The sequence below is a fragment of the Miniopterus schreibersii genome, assembly GCF_964146895.1.
Source record: "Miniopterus schreibersii genome assembly, chromosome: 8".
Classification (NCBI taxonomy): domain Eukaryota; kingdom Metazoa; phylum Chordata; class Mammalia; order Chiroptera; family Miniopteridae; genus Miniopterus; species Miniopterus schreibersii.
The window spans coordinates 30869566-30887673 of NC_138109.1; the positions used below are offsets into that span (position 1 = coordinate 30869566).

At 39.0% G+C, this 18108-nt stretch overlaps 1 pseudogene across 1 annotated transcript; it reads left to right on the forward strand.

Annotated features, from left to right (window-relative positions):
- Positions 1–16035: 16035 nt before the first annotated feature.
- Positions 16036–16353, forward strand: LOC308560107 (small ribosomal subunit protein mS33 pseudogene; annotated as a pseudogene). The gene has a single exon. The product of its transcript is annotated as a small ribosomal subunit protein mS33 pseudogene (transcript).
- The last annotated feature ends 1755 nt before the right edge of the window (positions 16354–18108 follow it).

Here is an 18108-nt window from a genome sequence, read left to right on the forward strand (position 1 = left end):
GAAATATGTCAAATGGAAAAAGACAAATACAGCGCAAGGTCACTCGTATGTGGAATAGTAAAAACAAAACAACAACAAAAAATGAACAAACAAAACAATAATAAACTTATAGAGGCAAACAACAGATTTGTGGTTACCAGAGAGAAAGGAGGGGCAGAGGGAGGGCAAAACAGGTAAAGGGCCTGCATTGTATGGTGATGGATGGAAACTAGACTTTGGTGGTGAGCATAATGTAGTACATACAGATGTCGACTTATAAAGTTGTACACCTGTAATTTATATAATGTTCTAAAGCATTGTTGCCTCAATAAAAGATAAAAAAAACACTTCTAAAAAAATGGCAACTGCATCAGCTGCAAAGATTAGACTAAGGGGTAGATCTTGAAGAGACAAAGGGATGTAAACAAATTAGTCTTTTTTATTTCAGTTACAGTTTACGTTCAATATGGAGGTTCCTGAAAAAATAAAAATGGAACTGCCTTATGATCCAGTGATCCACTTCTGGGTATATATCTGAAGAAACCCAAAAACATTCATTTAAAAGAATATATGCACCCCTATGTTCATTGCAGCATTATTTGCAATAGCCAAGAAATGGAAGCAACCCAAGTGCCTATCAATAGATGAGTGGATAAACAAACTAGTCTTGAGAAAACAACTTGAACTGTGAGTATTAGCACATAGAACGTCTGGGAGTAAATCAGAAACCTACTAAACATTTAAAAAAATTGCATTGCCAAAAAAACCATAAGGCTGGCTTGTAGAAGCCTGTGATTGTATCTAGGTGTGGATATCTTTTATTTATCCTATTTGAAGCCTGCTGAGCTTTTTTGATGTATAGATTATTTTTTACATCAAATTTAGAAAGTTTTTGGGCATAATTTCTTCAAGTATTTTTTTTCTGCTCCTTTTTCTCTCTCCTCTACTTCCTGGACTACCATTATACATTATACACATATACCATTATGCATCTGAGACTACATAATTGAGATTATCCAGTCTGGGGAAAAGAAAGAAATAAGAATAAACTGAGTCTCAGAGACCTGTGGGACACCATAAAACATATCAACATATGCATAAGGGAAGTCCCAGAATTAAAGGAGAGAAAGGGCAGAAAGAATATTTGAAGACATAATGGTCAAAATCTTCCCAATTTTGCCTAAAAACATTAACTTACTTATCCAAGTAGCAGATTAGATTCCAAGTGGAATAAACTCAAAGAGATCCACACCTAGACACTTCATATTCAAACTGCTGAAGGACAAAAAGAGAATCTTGAAAACAATAAGGGAGATACAACTCATCCGGTAAAAGATATCCTAAATAAGATTAACAGCTGATTGCTAATCAGAAATCCTGGAGGCTGGAAGTTGTGGGATGACATATTCAAAGTACTAAAAAAAAGACAGTCAAACAAGAATTCTATATCAAGCCAAACCATCCTTCAAAATTGAAGGAAAACATACGACATTCCCAGATAAACAAACACTGTGACTCTCTGAGTTAATTCATCACTAGCAGACCTGTGCTAAAACAAATACTCAAGGGAGTCCTTCAGACTAAAAACTTACACTGATACCATTTCTCACCTGTCAGATTGGCCAGACTTCACAAGTTTTTCAATACACTGCACTGGTGAGGCTTTCAGGAAACAATGCTTTCATACATTGCTGATGGGAATGAAATATAGTACATTCTCAATGTACTATATTGGTGAGTATAGAGGTGAGTAAAGAGATATATAACACGTTATATATACAGGGTGTCCCTCAAAAATGTATACACACTTTAATAGTTGATAGCTCAATTTTGAAAATAAAATGTATTCTAATTAACACTGTCTTTATCATTATTCAAGGTGTGTATAAACATTTTGGGGGGATACCCTATATATTTATCCTTTGACCAGCAATTCCATATGTAAGAATTTATTCTCAAAATACATCTTCATCTTCCTCTTTTCCACAGTAAGGTTCTTCACTTCACGTTTATCCATTTTCTAGCTTCCCTCTTCAGCTGTTTCATAAATGTCGAGTATTCCTGCTGTACACCTTTGGCTATTTTGGAGATTCTCCCTACTCCCTCATCAAGTTCCCAGCTAAATTCTTTCAGATCACACCCTTAAAATGATTAGATATTTCATCAACATAACCATTATTACTACAGCTATGGTGAATTGCAACAGCCTTAAAAATTAACAATTATATATGGTTAATTCTAAATAATAGCTAATTATTATTAGCTATACCAATTTCCATCTACCATGTAAATAAGCTTTATTTATTTTTAAAATTTTATATGTTTTTATTGATTTCAGAGAGAGGAAGGGAGAGGGAGAGAGAGAGAAACATCAATGATGAGAGAGTCATTGATCGGCTGCCTCCTGCATGCCCCCTACTGGGGATCGAGCTTGCAACCTGGTCATGTGCCCTGACCGGGAATAGATCATGGTTCTTAGGTTGATGTTCAACCACTGATCCACACCTGGCCAGGCATAAGCTTTATTTTTTAATAATTGTTTTCTGTAATTTGGGTAATTTTCTTTGCTGAAGACTTAGTCGGCTCAGGCTACCATAACAAAGTACTATTTATAGTCCGGGTAGCTTAAACAACAGACGTTTATTTTCTCAGTTTTAGAGGCTGAAAGTAAAAAATCAAGATGCTAGTACATCCCTGGCCAGTTTGGCTCAGTGGTTAGAGTCTCAGCCTGCGGACTGAAGGGTCCCAGGTTTGATTCCAGCCAAGGGCACGCATCTTGGTTGCAGGCTCCATCCCTGGCCCTGGTTGGGGAGTGTGAAGGAGGCAACCAATCGATGTATCTCTCTTACATTGCTGTCTCTCTCTCTCCCTTGCATTCTCTTGGAAAATAATAGAAAAAATATCCTTAGGAGAGGATTTTAAAAAAGAAAAAGATGCTAGTACAATTAGTCTCTTGTGAGAGAGCAAGATCTCTGTTGTCTTTTCTTATAGGGGCACTAATCCCAACATGAGGGCCCCACTCTCATGATCTCATCTAAACCTAATAACCCCCCATCTTAGCCCCATCTCTAAATACCATCACATTGAAGGTTAAATCTTCAACATATAAATTTGGGGGAGAAGGGACACAATTCATTCCATAGCAAAGACCTGGCCTGTGTATAAGTTTAACTTATGCAAGTTAATGGGATGCCATTTGGGTATTATTCTTAATCTTGGTGGTAAAGACGGAGCAAGAGATCATTAAAAACATATCCATTCATTAGTAATGCATGTCTCTATTGGCAACTTAAAATAATATTTGTTTAATGTTCCCTTTGAAAAAATATGTATACAAAGAATAAAAATCTTGATACTAAAATGTAATAATTTGAACATTTGAAATACATAAATATTGTAACAAATGAATGAAAATTTGATGGTAATTTTACCATATATAATGATGTGTCAAACACTTTCTCCAGAGACTTCCAGTTTTCAAATTCTCATGTTAACATGTTAACCATGGCACCATCTTGTGGATATTTTATCAAATAGCTGAACTGTGCAAACATTTATATGGAAATATGGAAAATGACGGTATTTGTGGAAAAACAAATAAAATTTTTATAATAAAGTTTAAGTAAGTAAAATAAAATCTTCGCAAGTAATCTTCCTCAATCTCTTTCAAGGCACTTCAATTATATAAGTAAATTCTTGAACCAGCTCCAGCATGGTTATTTTTTTCTTTTTAAAGTATTTCTGCATTAATGTTTATGTAAAATTTCAAACTGGCTGGTTGATCTGAATACACCAAATAGGTTATATTTTAGTCTGATATATTTTAGTATGTATAATGTATATGTATGCTGACATATATAAATATAAATGTGCTGTGTAATTTTATACTGATTTAACTTCGGGATGTGTTAAAAGATGGGAATCATTACAAAGTAGGTTTTTAAAAAGAAAAAAATGTTTTGGAAATTTAAGTTTAGTCACTCAGTGGGACTATTGAGTGATTACTCTACTTTGCAGATAAGAAAAATTGAGACTCTGAGTAGTTCTATAACTCACCAAGTTCACCCAGCTAGTATTCCTAAATTTAACTCAAGACTTCAAAGTCCAGATTCTATTTATTTTTATTTATTGATTGATTTTAGAAAGAGAGGGAGAGAGATCGGAAGAAACATGGATTTGTTGTTCCACTTAGTTATGCATTCATTGGTTGATTCTTGTATGTGCCTTGACAGAAAATTCAACTCACAACCTTGGTGTATGGGCCAAAGCTCTAACCAACTGAGCTAACCAGCCACGGCTCTAACCCCATATGTTTAAAGTCATTATTGATAAGTGAGGTCTTACTGCCGCCAATTTCTTTTTTTTTTTTTTTTTAATATATTTTTATTGATTTCAGAGAGAGGAAGGGAGAGGGAGAGAGAGATGAAAACATCAATGATGAGAGAGTCATTGATCAGCTGCCTCCTGCAAGACCCTCACTGGGGATTGAGCTGAAACCTGCCATGTGCCCTGACCAGGAATTGAACCGTGACCTCCTGGTTCATAGGTTCACGCTCAACCACTGAGCCATGAAGGCAAAGCACTACTGCCAATTTCTTAATTGTTTTCTGTCTCTTTTGTGGGGTTTTAAAAAATCTTTTTTCTTCTTTCTTGCTGTCTTCCTCTGTGATTTGTTGATTTTTATAGTGATATGATCTGATTCCTTTTTCTTTTGTGTATGCACTACTGGTATTTTCTTTGCGATGACCATGAGACTTACATCAAATATCATATAATTATAAGTCTATTTTAAACTGATAACAACTTAACTTCAATCATATACAAAAACTCTGCACTTTTACTTCTCCCCTTATACTGTATGTTATTGATGTAACACTATACATTTTTGTATCCCATTAACAAATTTTTGTACTTATAGTTATTGGTGTAAGTTTTGTCTTTTAACTTTTACACTAAAGCAAAAATGTTTTACACACTACCATCATATTATTACAGTATTCTGTACTTTATATATTTACCATACTGGTGAGTTTTACACTTTCATATGCCTTCATGGTGCTATTTTTAGCATCCTTTCATTTCAACTTGCAGAACTGCCTTTAGCATTTCTTGTAAGGCAGATCTAGTGGTGATGAACTCCCTCAGCTTTTGTTTGTTTGAGAAAATATTTTTCCTTCATTTCTGAAAAACTGTTTTGCCCAGTATAGTAGTCTTGGTTTACAGGTTTTTGGTTTGTTGTTTTTTTCTTTTAGTGCTGAATATATCACCTGACTCCCTTCTGGTCTGCAAGGTTTCTACTGAGAAATCTGGTGATAGTGGTTTTTAAAAAATATGTTTTTATTGATTTTAGAGAGGAAGGCAGAGGGAGAGAGAAATATCAATTGGCTGCCTCCTGCACACACCCTACTGGGGGTCAAGCCCACAACCCGGGCATGTGCCCTGACGTGTAATCAAACCAGTAACCTCTCAGTGCATTGGTTGACGGCTCAACCACGCAGTTTGCTGACTTTCTTGTTTGATCAAGTCTAGTGTTGAACACCTCTGCTGATTTTTTTAGTTCAATTATTGTACTATTCAGCTCTAGACTTTTTGTTTGGTTCTCCTCTATTGTTTCTATCCCTTTGTTAATATTTGCATTTTGTTCATGTATCATTTCCTGGTTTCATTTAGTTTTCCTAATTTCATATTTTTGCCTGTGTTCTCTGTAATTCACTGAGCTTCTTTAGAAAAAATATTTTGAATTCTTTGTCAGATAATTCATAGCTCTCCATTTTTAAGGGTTTGTTACTGGAGACTTAGGTGTGTGTTTTTTTTATTATTGTGTTGTATTTTCTTGGTTCTTCATATTCCTTGTAGATTCGTATTGGTGCCTGCACATTTGAAGAAACAGGCCCCTCTCCTAGTCTATACGGACTGTCTTTCACTGGGAAAGATCTCCACCACTCAGCCTGGCTAGAGATTTTGGGACTTGGTTCTTAGCTTCCTCAGGCATCCAGTCTTTTTTTCTTTTTCTTTTCAAGAGCCCATAATTTCTTGCACCCTCTGGTGCCTATGTCAGTGTTCTGTGTGAAGTGAAATAAAAACCAGCCCTTGGGTGATGCACTAAAAGACTGGCTCCTTTGAGGGGATGCTCCACTCTTTCTTCTCCAAAGCCATGGCAGGTGCAATAATGTGTCCATTTCCTTAGCTACCCAAAGCCTATGGACTATGCCAGTTCTTTCAGTGCTCTGTGTGACATGAGACAGAAGTTGGCCCCTCTTGCAAGTACACAGAAAGGCCAGAGAATTGGAAGTTTGCCCCACTCTCTCTACTTCACCCCAAAGTAGGAATCACAGTCTAGCAGCGCTAAGCTGTACTACAGGTAAAGTGAAATTGCTTTTTACCCATTCAGCAACTGACTTCAGCTTTGTGTTTGTGGGGAGTATTGCAACTTCTTAACTGGATTCCATACTTCTCATAAAGGTATTTTGTTACTTATATTGTTGTTAAATCTGTGTATCTGTAGGGAATCAAGGGCTAAAACTTCCTATTCTGCCATCTTGCTGATGTCACTCCAACAAATCTTTTAGACATAAATTCTCTGACCCATGTATTATGAAGATAAATGTACTAAAAGGTTGACAGAAAATGTTTAGTTTTGTTCTGTTTACATATAAAGTAAGGTCACTGTAGCTATCATATATAAGTACAACCACTGCTCCTTACAGATTTTCCCAACTGTTTTATGGAATACTTTTTCAAAATAATCTAAAGTTAAATGATGAAAGTATTTTCTATAATATCATTCAAAAAAAGTATTCTGAAACTCATTTTTCCCCTTAAAAGTCTACGATCAATTGACAGCTCACAGAAAGAAAATAGAAATACTTCAAATACATTAGTAAAAAAAAAAACCCAACTTCCTCATAATAAAAAAAATAAATTAGAACTACTGTGTGACATCATGTTTCCCTACATTGGCAAAACAAACAAACAAACAAACAAACAAAAATACCACCTGGTCAGTGTCACTCAGTTGAGGTCCCATGCACCAAGAGGTCACCGGATAGATTCCTGGCCAGAGCACATGCTCAGGTTTCAGGCTCAATCCCCAGTAGAAGGCATGCAGGAGGCAGCTGATTGATGTTTCTCTCTCTCTCCTCTCTCCCTTTCTCTCTAAAATCAATCAATCAATCAACCAATCAATATCATATATTTGAGGATGTGGGGAAATAGAGGCATTCTCATACATTGTTTTAATTGACTATTTTATATGATTCTATTTTCTTTTTCTTAGCAATCATTTATACTTATTTTAAAAATATATTTCATGCCCAAGAGTTTGGAATATACATTTACAACTAATCCAATTCAGCTTTCAAATAACACTATAACACTTCATGGGTAGCATACTATATAATAACAAAATAATCCAAATCACTCCCTCCCATTCCTTATATCACTGATGTCATTCATTTTACTTATATATAAGCATATACGCACATATAAATATAATTGAATACATTTGGTATCATTTTGAACAAAATGTTATATGTTGAGTCAATTGAGAATAAGGAAAGTAGAAGTTTTTAATTATCCCTTACTCCTTTAAAATTTTTTTTTTCAATTACAGCTCACATACAATATTATATTAGTTTCTGGTGTACACCCCAGTGATTAGTCATTATATAACTTTCTAAGGGATGATCCCAATAGCTCTCATACCCATCTGACACCATACATAGTTATTAGAATATTATTGACTATATTCCCTGTGCTGTATTTACATCCCCATGACTATTCTGTAACATCTAATTTGTACTTCTTAATCTCTTCACTTTTTCACCCATCCCCCCAACACCCCTCCCATCTGGCAACTGTCAAAATGTTCTGTGTATCTGAGTCTTTTTCTGTTCTGCTTGTTCGTTTATTTTGCTTTTTAGATTCAATTGTTGATAGATATGTATTTATTGCCATTTTATTTTTAAGATTTTTATTTTTTTTCTTCTTCTTAAAGGAGACCATTTAACATTTCATGTACTACTGGAATGGTGGTGATGAACTCCTTTAGCTTTTTCTTATCTGGGAAGCTATTTATATTTCTTTCGATTCTAAATGACAGCTTTGTTGGCAGAGTAATCTTGGTTGTAGTTGTTTGCTTTTCATCACTTTGAATATTTCTTGCCACTCCTTTCTGGCCTGCAAAGTTTCTGCTGAGAAATCAGCTGACAGTCTTATGGGAGTTCCCTTGCAGGTAACTAACTGCTTTTCTCTTGCTGCTTTTAAGATTCTCTCTTTGTCTTTAACCTTTTGCATTTTAATTATGATGTGTCTGGGTGTGGGCCTCTTTGGGTTCATCTTGTTTGGGCCTCTTTGCACTTCCTGGACTTGTATGTCTATTTCCTTCACCAGGTTAGGGAATTTTTCTGTCATTATTTTTTCCAAATAGGTTTTCAATTTCTTGCTCTCTCTCTTCTCTATCCATCACCCTCATGATGCAAATGTTGAAACGCTTGAAGTTGTCCTAGAGGCTTCCTACACTATTTTCATTTTTTTTTGGATTGTTTTTTCTTTTTGCTGTTCTGATTGGGTGTTTCTTGCTTCTTTATATTCCAAAGTGCTGATTTGATTCATCTACTCCACTGTTGACTCCCTGTAAATTATTCGTCATTTCAATGAGTGCATCTTTCATTTCTGACTGGCTCTTTTTTATGGTTTCTATGTCCCCTTGCATGCTGTTGAGGGTCTCACTAAGTTTCTTTTTCTTTTTTAAAAAATATATCTTTATTGATTTCAGAGAGAGGAAAGGAGAGGGAGAGAGAGACAGAAACATCAATGGTGAGTCATTGATCGGCTAACTCCTGCACGCCCCTGACTGGGGATCGAGCCCACAACCCGGGCATGTACCCTGACCGGGAATCAAACCCTGATCGCCTGGATCCTAGGTCGATGCTCAACCGCTGAGCCACACCTGGCCGGGCTCACTAAGTTTCTTGAAGTTCTCAGTGAGATCCTTGAGCATCTTTATAACCATTGTTTTGAACTCTGTATCTGGTAGTTTGCTTGCCTCCATTTCATTTAGTTCTTTTTCTGGAGATTTCTCCTGTTCTTTAATTTGGGACCTGTTTATTTGTCTCTGCATTTTGGCTGGCTTCCCTGTGTTTGTTTCTATGTACTAGATAGAGCTGTTACATCTCCCAGACTTGGTAGAGTGACCTTGTGTAGTGGGTGTTCTATAGGGTCCAGTGGCACAGCCTCCCCAGTCACTGAGCTGAGTGCTCCACCTGCACCCTTGTGTGGGCTGTGTGTACTGTCCTGTTGTAGTTGAGCCTTGATTGCTATTGGCCTCACTGGGAGGGATTGACCCCCAAGCCAATCAGCTGCCAGGGCCAGATCTAACTACAGAGGAAAAGTTATTATGCAGGAGCTGACCCTAGGGAGCAGGACTTGCTTCAGTGGGGCTCTGGTGCTCACTGAGTTCGCCCTTTGAGTGTGTTGCTTGTAAAGGTGGTAGGGTTGTAATCTGGTGTAGTCTGTAGCTGTGCACCAGGTGCACTGGCTCTGGAGCCTCCCAGAAATGCCAGGTCAGCCACCACCTGTGCCCTGCCTGGGAAGGCCAGGGTCTCAGGGAATCCCCAGAGCTGGGCAAACAGTGATAGCCAGGTTGATGAGAGACTCAGATATGGTGTCTGCCTGCTGGCTCTGGGGGGAGTGGGCAGGTCTCAGAAAAGGAAAAATGATCTCTGCCAGCACTTTTGTCTGGCAGAAAGCTGCCCCTCAGCTCTTGTCCTGATTCCAGATAATTCAGCTCCTCTCTGTATGTCCCTGGTTCCTTTCAAGGTGCTGCCCCAGTGCTGGAGCTCAGAGGGAGGAAGTCAAAGTAAGTCTGTGTGTGGGCCCTTTAAGAGGAATTGCCTTGGACTCCAGCAAGCCCTCCGTCTTACTCAGCCACAATCCCTGCTGGATTTACAGCCAGAAGTTATGGGAACTTCTACTAGAACCCTGGACTAAGAGGCCTGATGTGAGGCTGGGACCACTCACTCCTCTGCAGGGACCTCCACAGCCAAGATATCCTTCCCAATTTTTATCCACATGTGAGTGTGGGTCCAGGCCATCCACGTCTCCACCCCCAACTAGCAGTTTCGATGTGGCTTCTTATTTAAATTCCTACTTGTAGGACTTCCATTCAACTAGATTTCAGGCAGTTCTGAGTGATGGTTTTTCTGGTTTAGTTGTAATTTTGATGTGGTGTGGAAGGATTTGAGTGCTGCATCTACTTATGCTGCTGTCTTGACTGGAAGCCTTCCCTATTCCTTCTCCGATGCTTTCCTTTTCTTTATGTAGATCTGAGTTTCTGACCTATACTATTTTCCTTCTCTATAAAGACCTTCTTTAAACATGGCTGGCAAGGCAGATTTACTAGCAACAAATTCTCTCAATTTTTGTTTGTCTGAGAAAGTTTTTATTTCTCTGCTTTTGAAGGAGAAATTTACAGGTACAGAATTCTAGGTTGGTGGGTTTTTCATAATACTTTACTTCTCACCACTCTCTTCTTGCATGGTTTCTGAGAAGTCAGATGTAATTTACCTTCGTTTTCTTATAGGTTAAGTTCCTTCCCTCTGGCTTCCTTCAGAATTTTTTCTTTACCTTTGGTTTTCTATAATTTGAAAAAAACATGCCTAGGTGTAGTTTTTTGACATTCATCCTGCTTGATGTTATCTGAGTGCCTGGATCTTTGATTTGATGTCTGACATTAATTTAAGGAAGTTCTTAATCATTTTTATTTTTTCTATCCCTTTTTTCCTCTCCTGGTATTTAACAGTTACAAATGTTAACACCTTTTGTACTTATCCCACAGTCCTTAGATATTCTGTTGTTGTTGTTTTCTTCAGCCTTTTTTCTCTTTGCTTTTAAGTTCTGAGGGTTTCTATTGATATATCCTCAAGCTCAGAGATTATCTACTCAGCCATATCCAGGTTATTAATAAGTCCATCATTTCTGTTACAGTATTTTTATCTTTAGTATTTATTTTTGGTTCTTGCTTAGGATTTCCATCTCTCTGCTTACATTGCACAACTGTTCTCTATCCAATAGGGCTGTTGCATATTAATCATTGTTGTTTTAAATTCCTATTATGATAATTCCAACATTCCTGTCATCTCTCATTCTTATGCTTGCTCTGTGTCTTCAAAGCATGTTTTTTGCCTTTTAGTATGCCCTGTAATTTTTTTCTTCATACCTGGACATGATGTACTGGGCAAAAGAAACTGCTATAAATAGGCCTTTATTGTAATGTGGTGGTAAGGTGTCATGAAAGGGGAAATGTTCTATAGTCCCATAGTAATATCTCAGTCTTCTAGGAAGCCTATGCCTTGACTGTGAACTTCACAAGTATTTCTCAGTTTTCTTCTTAACCCCTAGGTGAGGCAGGACGGCTAAAGGGGGCTGGAGTTGGCTATTTCCTTTCCCCCAGGACAGGTAGACTCTGATATTATCCCAGCAGGTTAGTCTCTAGTTAATTATTTTTTCCTGAGAGCAGACCCTGCCAAGAACAGAGTGGTCTGGCATATTTCAAAATGGTTCCTTTTCCCCTCCTCCTGCTGCAAACATGAGGAAATTTTCCTCCAGCATTTACTGTGGGGACCTGGATGAGTTCCAGGAGAGAAATATCACAACATTGTGAGGGCTCTCCCATGACTTGTTTTACTGGAGTTTTCAACTCTTAGACTTGTCTACATTGAGCGTACAGCAATTAATCAATTACAATTCATGTTTTCCTAACCTGGCACTGGTTCCTGCAGTGGTTTCCCATCATGAGCCATAATTCCTTGTATCACTTGTCTGTCTCTCCAATCTTAGGAGCAGTAGTTTGCCCTGTGTCTTCCCCTCTCTCATGGATCCAAAATGAGTTATTTGTTTTCTGGTCTGTTCAGCTTTCTACTTCTTGTTAGGATGGAGTGGCTAAGCTCCCTACATGTGTTACTGGAAACCAGAAATCCTCATACATTGTTAATGAAAGTATATGGTGGTATTTCCATAGAGGAGAGATTGGCAAAGTCTATCAAAATTACAAATGTACATATCCTTTAAACTAACAATTCCACTTATAAGAATTTATTCTACAGATTTATTTGCATATATATGAAATTACATATGTAAAAGGTTATTCGTTGCAGCAGAGTTTTATTAGCAAAAGATTGGAAGCAACTCTTGATATTCATCAACTGGGAGCTAGCTACGTTCATATAGTCATATGATAAAAGACTAAGCAGCCATACATATGAAACTAACATTAGCTTCTGGATGAGAAGGGAATGAAAATGGAAGATAGATATTTTGTTATTCACTCATTTCTATCTTTTGAATGTTGAACAACTTGAATTTATAACCTTTAAAAAAATATATAACAGAGTTAACTCCTTGCTCCCTAAACCCCCTGCACCTGCATGCCCTGGTTCCCCAAGGACCTCAGACCCGAGATGGATATGTCTAAGATGACACATATTCACCCTGAAATTTTAACTACATGGTGTGGATGATCTCTGCAATAGAGTGGCATCCTGGTCCCTGGCCTCCATCTGCCCCAGCTATTTGTAAGATCTGCCTCTCCAAGCTCTGGTGTATTAGGTGGGGTCAAACTTGTAGCCTGCATTTCGAAAATGCTGACTCAAGTATTACATGGACCCAGAGTGGAGTAGTTTCTTGCTCAAGGTCACACAACCAGTACAGTCCCAGAACAATGTCACCTGCCTCCCAGACTGTGGTCTTTTTCTTTGCCCCCCATTAAATACTTTTGCCTTTTGGGAATAGCTGAATGAAGGAATGAACAAATAAACAATCTCTAAATGTTGAAGTATGCCAAGACTCAGTTCTTAGACTCCAACCCCCTTTTTTTATAACTCCAGCCTGGACTTCTCCCTTGAACTCTAGACATGTTTATCTAATTGCTTCCTTGGCATGTTTACTTAGATATTTAATAGTACCTCAACATTAATGTTAAAAACTGGGTTTAATCTGCCAGTTCTAATTGGTGTTCTAATTAGCCCAACTGATTCAACTAATTAAGAACATTAGACTTTTTAACAAAGGCGATCTTGCTTTGTGTGTTGTAAAGTGGAATTTAAGAGGGTGGAGATAGTAGGGGGATGAGGGTAAGAAAAAGCCTCGATTTCCAATACAGACCCGGGAAGCAGCCAGGAGTTTGGAGAGCAGAGGGAATGCACTGGTGCCTGGCTTGATGGGGTGAAGGGTCAGAGCAGCCTTTGCCTTCCAGAAGGGTGAAAACAGGTTCATGCAATGATGCAACTCTACAGTCCCAGTGCCTTTTGAGACTTCTTATAAGTGGTATTAAAAATAAGCCAGCCCTGTGTTGGTTCACAATAAAGTGGAACCATAAACCATCCAGCTTTATACACAATATGACCTTTGTTACAATGAAAAAGATTGGGGCTTTGCAACTGAACTCTGCAATTTCAAAATGTGTTTAATTGAAATCTATTTTCAAGACAACCCTGTGCTCTGGTAAACTTGGCAATGGAGCAGAAAGAGCAGTGCAGGCTCTATGAGGGGGGTGGCTGGATTTACAGCAGAAATTAAAAATGTGGTGTCAGAAAAAAACCAAAACTGGGCTTGATATTCACCCTCAAACCAACTCCTCTTGGCAACTCCATACTTTCAATTATACAGAGAAAAACTTGGTGTCATCTTCAGACCCCTTTATTTCATATCTCATATTCAATTAGATAGCAAATTCTGTTGGCTCCGTCTTTAAAATATATCCAGACTTTCATCATTCTTACAATCTCCAGTGTTACCACCCTGGTCCAAATTGCCATCTCTCTCATCTCAACTATTTTAATATTCTCTCTTAAGTGATATATTTGCTTTTGTTTTTGTCAGCCTACCCCCAACTTCCCAGAATCTATTCTCAATACACCATCCAGAGTAATCCTGTTTGTCTGCATATAGACAGATAATGTCACTTCTCTTTTCAAAACAGTCCAATAGATTTTGGTCTCACTCAGAGTAAAACCTAAGCCCCTAATACGACCTAGATGGCTTTCATGATCTGGACCTCCCCTCTTTACTCCTCTAACCTAATACTCAACAATGCTACCTTTTTCTCACTCTGTTCCAGCCACAATGCCCTCCTTGCTATTCCTCGACATAGCAAAAGTGGTCCTATTATGTAACTTCAGTTCTGTTCTTAGGAACCTCCTTTCAGATAGTAAAATCCAACGATAATGAGCAGCACAATAAGATTATTTGGGTATAACACAATTGGCAATTGTTTTCACTCAATCCCTGTTCTAAAAAATGGATGGATAAGCTAAAGTTCTTATTTTTGTGTATATGTGAGAGAAGTGGTGGTGGGAGGGATGAGAAGAGAATGTGGGCAGAAGGCAGAGACTGTACAAGGAAACAACATTCCACACCATCAGAAAGGCCAGTAGGGCGGCGAGTGGGGTCTCCACAGTCCTATATTCTCCTGACCCTATCTCCCTAGATCAACCAACAAACTGGGTGCCAACAAAGGAGGAGATTCCTGGAATCACTGCAGCTGCCCAGAAGTCCCAACTAGACGTAGAACCCAGAATCATTTCTGTCAGAACTTCAGCCAGAGTAAACATCTGCCAGCACTACAGCTAGTATCTGGATAGATCTGAATGGTGTAAACAGACCTGTACCTATGGGCCACCAGTTGCACAAGCTTACCTCCATTTCATTTCATAAGTCTCACAATATGATCTTGGATTTTATGAAATTAAAATTTGGGGGATGTACTTGTTTCACATCATAATAGGGTTTTTACTCATATTCAAAATAGTCTTATTATAAGACTGTCCATAAAGTTTATCCCTTGTCCCAGGTAGTCACTTGTTACAAATGTATGGTAATTTATTTTTTTCCTTCCGACACACTCTTCAGAGTAGCAGGGGAAAACCAAGAAGAGCTCCATTGACAAGTGGCACCAGTATCTCCTAATTTTAAATTACAAGGTAAGTAAAGAGTAACATTACAGTCTCCTCACCTTCTCATCAGATTCTTCCCATGAAACATCATGTGGCAACTATAATAACCTCATTTCTATATGAGTGACAAATATTAAGACTCCATTGTTACAAATATTAACATTCTATTGTCAAAAATGTGTTGGTGGTGTAGTGTAATTACCAACACCTCTAGCCATGACAGAAAAACAATATATAAAACAGAAAAAGACTAGCCAAAATGTGATTATACTTGTACAAGCCTTTTAGTTCAGAGTCTCCTTGTCAAAGCCAAATTAACACCCTAGGTGCTCCCTCTTTTTGGTGTCATAGGACCTAACATGTACAACTTTCTTCTCTTCTGAACATATAACTCCTTAGGATTTTCCTCAGAAGTAGCACAGTGTCCTCAGTTAACTTGTATATTCCCCACTCCTTTTTACACCCACCGGCCCAGTTCCCAGCTGCCTGCCCCGAAGCCCCTCGAGGCTAGAGTAATCCTGTCCAATGGGCAGTCTTCCAGGAGGGGGCCACAGCAGAGTGGCTGAAGCCCCAGCTATCCACAGACATGGTCATTGGACAAAAATGAAAATCACATTTCCTTGCCATGCCAAATAGCGTGGATACAGGCTCTCCCTGATTCTCTTTTCCAGACCCACCATCTTTCTCCTGCTCCTTTCTCCACTCCTTCGCTGGCCCAGGCCTAGAGACGATCAGGGTCGCCACGAGTGGCTCAGCAATTTTACACAAGCTAATCAGTCTCTAGATCCCAGTTTAAGGGGAAAAGAATAGTTTGGAAAAACTAAGTTCAGGAAACTAGCGTCTTACACCACCGTGTTACATACCTAGAAACAAAGTTTGTAATATAATGTATATATTAAATGTCAAGTAGTGGTATATATATTCTAAATGCTATAGAAGTCCAGGAGGCAGCTGCGCAATGATGCAGTGGGACTATGAGGGAAAACAGCTCAGTCTCAAAGGAAAGGTTAAGAGCTAGACAAAAGCATGAATAGAGCTTCCAGACCGGGGTGTGTGGGAGAAGAAGGTCACCCACTAGGGACTTTCCCTCCCTGCTGCCCCCAAAATGTCTTCACTTTCAGAATACGCCTTGCGCATGTGTTGTCTGGGAGCCTGGCTGTCTGGTGAAGCTGCCAGGCCTTCTGATTCCAAATCCATGAAAGTGGTGACTCTTCAGTGAGCAGCCTTTGGCCAAGAGGGAGGAGACTTATGACTGGTACCAAATCACAACCCTGATTCTGCGCTCGTGGGGACACTGTGTTTTTATGGCCCCTACAGAGACGAGCACCAGGACTTCAAGGAGGAGCAGATGCGCCTGAAGAAGCTTCGTGGAAAGGGGAAACCAAGGAAAGGAGAAGGGAAGAGAACAGTAAGAAAGAAATAGTGTTGGTCAGTCCGGAGAGAGACCTCCTCTCAGCGACCGAGAGCAGAAGCGAGAGTATTTATTCTTTCCCCTGTTGGACGAATGTGGGCTTTCTGAGCTGACGGGGATTTGGAGGAACAGTCATCTCCGTGAAGTCTGATGCAGCTGAAGTGTGACTGGTTTCTTGAACACATTCTAATTCTGCACAGTTATTTTGGTCTTGGTTTTGTAATCTGAGGTTTACCTCATTCCCTAAAGAAATGAATGCACAGATTATTGCCGAACAGCTTGTTGGGGTGAGAGTGGGGTGTTGGGCAAGGGGAGGAAAACATTTAAAAAGCACCCTGTCGTCTCCTCATTACCCCCTCTTGCTTCCCCCACGTAACCAGTGCTGAAGTCTTTGATCTCTGGCTGTTCAGCCACTGTCTCCATCACCAAGCTCACAAACTTTATGTGCCTCTCCACCTACTCCTTTGAGAATATCTAACAAAAGAGTATATACCTGGTAAGAGTGTTAAGTATCTGCTGTGTACATGGTACTGGGGCCCTGGTAATACAGTGATTAGCAAGAGAATCAGCCCCTACCTGGTAGGACTTTCAGGCCTGTGGGAGAGACTGATATTACCTAATTACATAAATACAATTGTACGAAATGCTACAAAGGAAAAATCCAGACTTCTGAGAGAGTGTGGAAGGATTGATGGATTGATCCAGAGACAGCAAGAGGCCCAAACCTCAGTAGGGAATTTAAAGAAGGCCTCCCTAAGATACTTAAGCTGGCTCTGAAGGATGAGTAGAGTAGAGCAGAAGGAAAAATGACAGGGAAAGTGTTGAGGCACAGAGAACACCTAAGGTAAGAAGCTGTCCTGTTCCGGGAACTGAAGACAGACCACTAACTAGTGCTGGTTGGTCATAAGGAAATAGGGGTCAGATCATGAAGGGCCTTTTGCAAGTTCTGCGAAAAAGCTTGGACTTTGCCAGAGAGAGTACGTGAGATGTTATTTCTCTGAGAGATGACTGTTGTCTGTATTTGAGGAGCTAGCTGCTCATTTTATTGTAGCCTAGCAATGAGCCTCTAGTCAGGTTGTGAGGGCTTCTCTGATTTCTTTTTTCCCCCAAGAGTTGCTCTGAAGATCTCTAGCACTGTATAGTAAATTTTTTTACGTACTTTTTCTCTTTTTTTATTGTGGTAAAAAACAAAATTTACCATCTTAACCACTTAACCTGTTTCTCCCTCTCTCACGGGGAAGGAGAGCACCGTGCACAGGCCAGAGCATGTATAGCAGCTTTAGAAGCATTGGCAATAACTCCCCTATGAATAATTCCTGCACTAGTAAGAATCTCACTACATATGTTTAGATAAATGATATTTTTAAAAGATACATAATCCAGATGGTATGGCCAGGGCCTATATTATAGTTGATAAAAATAAAAACGACAAAAACTGTATGATTTGTATCTGATAGATGTGAATTCCAGTAGAAGCTGCGAATCCATGTAGAACTCTTTCCAGAGCACCTGCCACGTGCCTGACAAATGCTGGTTGTGGAAGACACAGCTGAGTAGACTTAGTTTATAAAACTGTGACTGAATGTGTGCATGTTATAAACTATTTTTTAAAAAATATATCTTTATTGATTTCAGAGAGAGGAAAGGAGAGGGAGAGAGAAAGAAACATCAATGATGAGAGAGTCATTGATCGAGCCCACAACCCGGGCATGTGCCCTGACTGGGAATCGAACCCCAATCGCCTGGATCCCAGGTCAACACTCAACC